Consider the following 9,145-nt stretch of genomic DNA (forward strand, 5'->3'; position numbering starts at 1 on the left):
GACCGTGCAACCAACCATAACACCAATAATGTAAATGAGGGGTCCTTGGTGCTCTCTGAACTTGTTTTCTTGCAAATGTTTCATGACCCCTAACTAGTGCTAATAAGGAGTGTTTATACAGCAACAAATCATACTCCTTACTAACCTTGATGATGTTACCTAGTTAGGGTCATGAAACGGCTGCAAGAAAAGAAGCAAGCTCAGAGAGCACCCTCATTTCAACCCTGAGCAACAAATATTCTCATATATATATATATATATATATATATATATATATATATATATATATACATACACACACACACACACACACAACCTACATATGTACACACATATATACACACCTGAACATATACATATATGCACACAGCTATATATATACATAGCTATACACACATATATACCTATACATACACACATATACATATATATACCTATACATATACCTTACACACACATACATATATGCACACAGCTATACATATGTATACATAGCTATACACACATATATACCTATACATACACACACACATATGTATATACCAAGTGCTTTCTTTGTAAAAGAAAAAGTTGCCGGAACTCATACACATCATACAACCTGCTTCAGGCCTGAAAGCCGACTGGGTGACAAAATGACTTCACCAGGAGAGGGTGAATTCTAGTCCTGCCTTAAGACACGAAAACTGTCTGGGTGTCTTTGAGCCAATCACCAGCAGACGGTGAGTTCTTGTCAGTGCTTTTTTTGTAAAAGAAAAAGGTGCCGGAACTCACACATGTTATACAACCAGCCTTGCCTACCCTACAAGGTTCCATCCAAAAAAGGTGCCGGAACTCCGTTCTGAGCGTTCTATGAGAAAAAAAAGCCCTGTATATACCTATACCTTATACATACACACATACATACCTACCTATACAAACACAGAGAGACATATACATTTATACATACATATATATGCATATATATATGCATATATATATATATATGTTCGAATCAGAAGGGTATGGCTGACTGATGAAGACTAATGAGTCAGAAATGCATTTCAGTCTCCCTTAATTCTTTGTTAGTAATTTACACTTACACTTACACACACACACACACACACATATATATATATATATATATATATATATATATATATATATATATATATATATATATATATATATATATATATATATATATATATATATATATATATATATATATATATATATATATATATATATATATATATATATATATATATATATATATATATATATATACACACACACACACACACACACACATCTCCTGCCCTTTCATCCAGGGGGAGAAAAATACTGAAACCATGACACAGCCAGAAATTGCCTTCAGACGGAAGGCAGGCGGTTAGGGAGGGTGGTGAAGAAGCACTTCTAGGCACAAGCCGGGGCCACAGCAGCAGCAGCAGCAGCCACACAACCACAATAGCAGCTTGGAAGTGGCTGCCGGGCGTGTGTGTGTGTGTCTCTGTGTGATCCCGGTCCGGCCCGGTTCTCTCCCCACTTTGGAAGCCCACCCACCCACCCACCCACTCGGAGGGGGCAGAGGAGGAGTTTCAGGCCGCCTCTGACGGATGCCCACCTGGCAAGGGCGGCGGCAGCGGCAGCAGCAGCACCTTGGGCAGCGAAGCCCCCCCCCCCCGCGGCTTCCCAGCGCCACACGGAGCCAGAAGGGAGTCCCCCACCACCACCCCGGGCCTTCCATCAGCCTCCTCCCCCCACACACTCCCCTCCGGCCTCCAGGCCCCTCCATCCCGCCAACCTGGGCGAACCCACCTTGCCTGGCCCTGCCCGAGCGGGAGAGCGGCCCGAGAGAGCCACGCATCCTCGCCTTCAGGCTCTCCCGGCGGGGCATCTTTGCTCCGCGGCCGAACCGAGATTGCCCGGCTGGAGGAGGAGGAGGATTGAGGAAGATGGTGGGGGGGGGGGAGGGGGGAAGGAAGGAAAGGACCCTCCTCTTCTCTTCCCTCCTCTCTATCTCTCCCTCTCTCTCTCTCCCTCTCTCTCTCTCCTCTCCCTCAGCCGAGTCTCGATGGTTCCTTCCTCTTCTTTCCCTCCTTTCAACAGAGGGGAGAAAAAAAGAGGGCGGGGGAGGAAGCAAAGGCGGCTCGCAGCCGAGCTTCCGATTCTTCCTTTTCTTCTGTCTAAAATTGGGCCCTCTCGCTCCCTGTAGCGAGACGAAGAAGAGGAGGGAGGGGGGAGGGGAACGTCCCTGCATCGGGCCTGCATCCTGCAAAGAGGAAGGGCCATCCCATAATAGCACCCCCCCTCCCTCCCGAAGCCTCGTGTGGGTCGGTGAAGGGGGGGGAGGGAAGTGGGTTTAAAAAAAAAAAAAGCGGGGTCTTACCTGAGAGGTGTGTGGTAGGGGGTTTCTTCCCCCACCTCCGCCTCGCCCTTTTGAAGAGCCGCTCACTCCTCCCGCCCCCTCCCCTCTCGGAGGGAGAGAGAGAAGAGAAGAACAAGGCAGCCGAGCATGGACGGTGCAACCTAACCTCGCTCGGAAAGCCTTCAAGCCACGCCTACCACGCTCCCTAAACTAGGGCTCGCCGCCGAAGAGGCCCGTGAGGTTCCGAAGCGGCGTGCGGGAAAGGAGGGGTGTGTGTGTGTGTGTGAAGCAAACCAGCAGGTTAGGTTGAGAGGCCTTCCAGGAAGTCTCTCGCCCGCTCGCTCGCTCGCTCGCTGCGGAGTCTGGAGGGGGAAGCGAGAAGGGGGCCTTCCCTAGAAGAGGCTGTCTAAATAGGCGCCTGATTTCCTCTTCCTCCAGGGGCAATGGCTCATTGCGATGTAAACTGTCATTAGCAAGCGGACGCGATTGGCCTGCGGGAAGTTGCGTTTCCCCCGGCTCTTATGCCCGCGCAATCAGGCAGTGGGTTAGTTACCTAGGTGAGGAAGCCATCTTGGATCGCCTGCTTTTATTACAGGACCGGGAATGAATGGAGGGTGTCGAGACCGGGCTGGCCGGAAGCTGCGCTCCGGAGTGACTCCGGCGCTTTTAAACGCCTTTCCGTGCAGGGCCGGGGCCCCGTTATAAAGTTGATCCTCGCCTTACAACCTCAACTGAGCTCAAAATTTCTGCTGCTAAGCTATGGCAGTTAAATGAACTTTGCCCCGTTTTACGACCTTCCTTGCCGCAGTTGTTAAGCGAATTGCTGCAGTTGTTAAGTTAGGAACCAGGTGGTTAAGTTAATCTGGCTCTCCCCATTGACTTTGCTTGTCAAAAGGTCGCAAAAGGGGATCCAAGTGACCCCCGAGGACACAGCAACCGTCATATCTAGGAGTCAGTTGCCAAGTGCCTGAATTTCGATCACCTGACCGCGGGGATGCTGCAATGGTCATAAGTGTGAAAAATGAGTCGTAGGTCATTTTTTTTCCTCTGCCGTTGTAACTTTGGTCACTAAATGAACCGTTGTAAGTTGAGGACTACCTGTACTGGGCAGGAAAGCCGCTTTTGAGGTTTTGGAGTGACGCGCAAAGGCGTTCTCGGTGCCCTAACCTGATGAATGAATTGGGCGCAAGAATCTGAGTGGCCCGTTCACATGATCAGGTGGAAAAAGGGATTCGGCTTACAGAGTTCCACATGGGAATCCCGTCCCCGCATTTGAGCCATGCCATATCTGCATTGTGCATCCAGAAAATAAGTTGTCATTGGTTCTACAGGTAGTCTTTTGACTTAACGACAGTTTGCTTAGTGACCAGTTACAATGGCGCTGAAAAAAGTGACTTATGACTGTTTTTCCACACTTAACGATTGTTGCAGCATCTCCATGGTCATGTGATCAAAATTCAGATATTTGGTCGCTGACTCAAATTTATGACAGTTGCAGCATCATGTAATCGCCTTTTGTAACCTCCTGACAAGCAAAGTCAATGGGGAAGCCAGATTCACTTAACATCCGTGTTACTGTAACTTAACTGCAGTGATTCACTTAACAACTGTGACAAAGACAAGGTCATGAAATGGGGCAAAACTCACTTAGCTATCTCACTTAGCCACCAAAATTTTGGGCTCAATTGTGGATGCAAATCAAGGACTACTGGTATTTTGTGTGACATTAATAGAACTTATTTTTGAGCAGAGATGGTAGAGACCAAGACTGAATCAGGAAGACATTCACAAATTTTGACTGGCACAATACCAAGTATTACAACTGAGATACATTTGTTCTTGTAAACTCAAATCGGGAATGAAACTAAAGAATCATGGCATATCACACACTCAAACCCATTACTTGTAGTAATATATTTTATTCTCATGGTATCCATGTGATTGCTACTTGAGAATAATTTGATGGCACTTCATCATTAAAATAATATGTATTTTAAAACCTTTTATAATTGTGCTTGCTGTGCACTACATCCACGTTTGTTTTAAAAAGACAACCCGTTATTTATAAAAAAAATAAATATAAAAGGTGGCTAATTTTTTTAAAAAAAAGTCAATTGCTTTTCTGGAACAAATCCTGGAATTTAGACTTTAGAAAAGGGTTACTCTGTGAGGCTGGATAGAACATGTTAGGCATATGGTGCTAGCCTACAATGTTGGGTTGAAAATATATTAACCATAATGCTATGTCTTTAAGTTGTTAATTGGCCAATGGGTGTGTAAGTGTTCTCATGGCCATAAGAGGAAGCTAGGAACGTAGCTTCTCTCTCTCTCTGAATTCACTGATCTCTACTATTACTGTTTTTGCTCTGCTGTTGGTTTACTACTGTTGTAACCTGAACTGTGTATTGACCTCTGGACCGGTAAGAAGACTTTGTAGTTTGGATTACTCTTTGGACTGTTGCTATTGTTTATGACCTGGACTGTTTATTTTTGACTGTGCATTTTTGTCTTTACACCACCTCAAAGTAAAATACTTTTTGCTTTTAGAACTCAGTGTATTTCTTGTGTGACTTTTTACTGCTCTCAGTACCCTTCCTTGTCTGTGCAACTCTTTGGTAGCACAAGGAGATCCTGCACAACAAATTCTTTATCACTGGTTATGGGCCCAGGCCTGTACTGAGAGCAAGTACACACAGTATTCCTAGCTGAGTTTGTATTTGGTGTAAAATGGCACAAGAACTGTTGTCAGGCATCTCCTGGATAACCCGGTTGGATGGGACAAACTATGTTTCCTGGTCCACAAAATGCTGCTTGCTTTTGCGCAAGGAAGGACTATGGTCTGTTGTAAATAACCCACCAGATACTACTGCTTGGGATCCAGATGACGAAGAGGATGTAAAGAAGTTAGACAACTTTAAACGTAGCAATGAGAAAGCTCTTTGCATTATTGGACTAACACTGAATGACCAGCAGCTTGTCCATATTCGTGGTGAGGAGTCTGCTGCTAGGTGTTGGGATGTTTTGCGAAGGCTTTATGTTCGTGACAGTGTGGGTGCACATATACACCTTACACGTAAGCTGTTTAGGGCTCGTCTGCAGAAGAATGGAGATATGCTGACCCATTTAAATTACATGAAGGCAACTTTTCAAGAGCTTCATGAAAAGGAGCTGATTTTTTCAGAGTTGCATCAGGTCTACATTATTCTGTCATCTTTGGATGAGAGTTATGATGGGTATGTTTCTTCTTTGGAAGTCCTGACCAGAGAGGAACTGACATTGACTAACATTACTGGGAGACTGCTGGAAGAGTCCAGAAGAAGGCATGACAGAGACCAGCTGAGAGAGACACAGCCACAAGAGGAGCAGCAATTTACCACTGCTTACAACGTCAAGAAATGTTTTTCTTGTAGGGCTAGAGGGCATATAGCCAAATTCTGTAGAAAGGGTAAAAAACAGAATGTGAATAGCAGTGGGAAGGCTAAGAAGAGCATTGGTTTGGCTGTTTCTGGTGAATCAACATCCAGAAATAATGAATTGTGGGTTGTTGATAGTGGGGCTTCACAATGCATTACTAAAGAGAAAAAGAGGTTTATTAATATGAAAAACAGCAACCAATATGTTTCACTAGCAAACGGTTGGAGGATGAAGGCCTCTGGTGAAGGTAATTCCTATTGTCCATGCATTGATGAACAGTTACCTATGTTATATATACCTAAACTAAGATTCAACTTGTTATCTGTAAGGGAATTGGTTAAAGTTGGGTTTGTGGTAACATTCAGAGGGGAGCAATGCACTATTGAGAGGAATGGAACCTGTGTAATTGCTAATTTGAAAGATGGTTTATTCGTTCTCACAAGTAACCAGGTTAGTACAGTTAAAGCTAACTCAATATGTGAGAACAAGAAGCCACATGATGAATGTATACATTTATTGCATAGGCGGTTAGGGCATGTAAACTTTAACTCACTACGTAAAACAGTGGAATTAGTAGAGGGAGTTAAACTGAAGCCATGTAGTAAGTATTTGAATTGCAATGCCTGTAATCAGGAAAAGAGTAAGGCAAGTCCGGCAAACAGGGTAAACAGCTTCAAAACAACTGTACCTTTGGAAGTTGTGTTTGCTGACTTAATTGGACCCATGAAACCAAGTTTAGGAGGGTCATGTTATATTTTAAGTATCCTGGACCACTACTCTCGTTATGGTTTTTGTTATCTGCTTAAGTCAAAAGCAGACACTTTCCAACAATTTGCAAACTGGCTGAAGTTCGTGGAGAGAAAAACAAAGAGAAAGGTTCAGTGCATAATTACTGATAATGGTACTGAATTTACAAACAAGCGTTTTGTTGATATGCTAGAATCAGCTGGCATTGAGCATAAACGTTCAGCCCCTTATAGGCCTCAACATAATGCTTTTGTTGAGAGACGTGGGCAAACGTTACAAGCCATGATGAGAACTATGTTAAGAGATTCTGGCTTAACAGATAGACTGTGGGGGGAGGCAGCAAAATGTGCAAACCATGTTCTGAATATAGTTGTTAATACTTCTACTGGTAAAATACCATATACAATATGGCATGGTAGAAGACCAAACCTTGATTACCTGCACACGTTTGGCACCCCAGCTTGGGTCCACATTCCTGCACAACTCAGGAGTAAAGGCCAACATAGGGCTAGGCAATTGTACTTTGTAGGTTATGAAGCTAACCATAGATCCTATCGTTTCTGGGAACGAGGCACAACTAATGTATATAACAGTGCGAGTGCAAAATTCCTTGAGCACGTTGGTTGGGATAGGTTAGAGCAAGAAACTGTTAATACTGATCCTCTAGTGTTTGAGGACTCCCATGATAACGTAACTAGTAATGATAATACATCTCCTGTAAATATAAAAGATGAAGAAGAGATAGGGGAGATAATAAATGAATCAGAGGAAGGAAAGGAGTCAGAAATTCAAAGCCCTGTAATTCCTTGGCGTTCAACGCGTATCAGACATCCACCTGATCGCTATGAAGCTAGTATAGTATGTCAAGTTAATGTAGAGCCATCTAACTATGATGAGATCAGGATGTATCCTGAAAAGGAATAGGCATCATGGAAAGCTGCGATAAAGATGGCTAATAGTGCTGCAGTAAGAACAAGATCTAAACATACTGATCTTCGTTATTTAAATGTCAGACAATGTGTCAAAGATAAATTAATACAGTTAGAGTATTGTCCATCTGATGTAAATATTGCAGACCATTTTACGAAGGTACAAAGTGCTGTGAAACACAATGCTAATTGTGAAAGAATGTGCATAAGATTGTAAGAGTTATATATTATTCTACCCAAAGGGGAGAATGTTAGGCATATGGTGCTAGCCTACAATGTTGGGTTGAAAATATATTAACCATAATGCTATGTCTTTAAGTTGTTAATTGGCCAATGGGTGTGTAAGTGTTCTCATGGCCAGAAGAGGAAGCTAGGAACGTAGCTTCTCTCTCTCTCTGAATTCACTGATCTCTACTATTACTGTTTTTGCTCTGCTGTTGGTTTACTACTGTTGTAACCTGAACTGTGTATTGACCTCTGGACCGGTAAGAAGACTTTGTAGTTTGGATTACTCTTTGGACTGTTGCTATTGTTTATGACCTGGACTGTTTATTTTTGACTGTGCATTTTTGTCTTTACACCACCTCAAAGTAAAATACTTTTTGCTTTTAGAACTCAGTGTATTTCTTGTGTGACTTTTTACTGCTCTCAGTACCCTTCCTTGTCTGTGCAACTCTTTGGTAGCACAAGGAGATCCTGCACAGCAAATTCCTTAACAGAACACAACTTCTAAAACATACATCTGTGACTGCCAGTAGAAGGACAAAAAAAGCTTCCCCACTTTCAGAACTAAAATTGCTATCTGCAAAAATGATGCATAATCAACTCTTACTGGCATAGACTCAGAAGTGATCGGTGGTGGTCAGCGGTGATTATTTTCACATTAATACATAAGGTTGCAATTTGATTCCCTGAATGTTTTCATCATAACTAAACAAACAGTTCAAGCTTGTTTTATTTTTTTAAATAACCAAAATGGCAAGAATAACCAAATCTCAGGTTTGTTCCAACATAGTTCAATTATCAATGCATCTAAACCTGGTTCTGATCTTTGGCATCTCCAGTGAAAAACAAGTCAGAACAGCTGATACTGATAAACCATGTGGAACACCTTGAAAAACAAATAATGAGTTGATTAAAGGCAACCTTTAATTTTGGTTACAATTGTCACAAACACCAACCTTGCCTTTAAAAAGGTCTGTAGAGATTTGCCTTCAAAAACATTTGAGGTTTAAGCCAGGTATGTTTTTCCCTCCATTATAGGTGATGGGGCTCGCAACTTGGGCGTTGATAGGGCTCGCAACTTGGGTGTCCTCCTGGATTCACGGCTCAGTTTTGAAGATCATATAGGAGCCGTGGCCAGGGGGGCTTTTGCCCAGGTTCGCCTGGTGCGCCAGTTGCAGCCCTATCTGGACCGAGATGCCCTACGCAGTCACCCATGGGCTCGTGACCTCCCGGCTAGACTACTGCAACGCTCTCTACATGGGGCTGCCCTTGAGGACCACTCAGAGGCTTCAGAATGCAGCCGCGTGAATTGTGATGAGAGTCCCCCGATACTCCCGTGTAACACCTCCGCGAGCTGCATTGGCATCCAGTTGCCCTCCGGGTGAGATTCAAGGTGCTGGTGATGACCTATAAAGCCCTAAATGGCTTGGGTCCGGATTATCTGAGGGAACACCCGCTGCCGACATTAACTCCCCATCGT

The sequence above is a fragment of the Vipera berus genome (genome assembly GCF_964194415.1).
Source record: "Vipera berus genome assembly, chromosome: W".
Classification (NCBI taxonomy): domain Eukaryota; kingdom Metazoa; phylum Chordata; class Lepidosauria; order Squamata; family Viperidae; genus Vipera; species Vipera berus.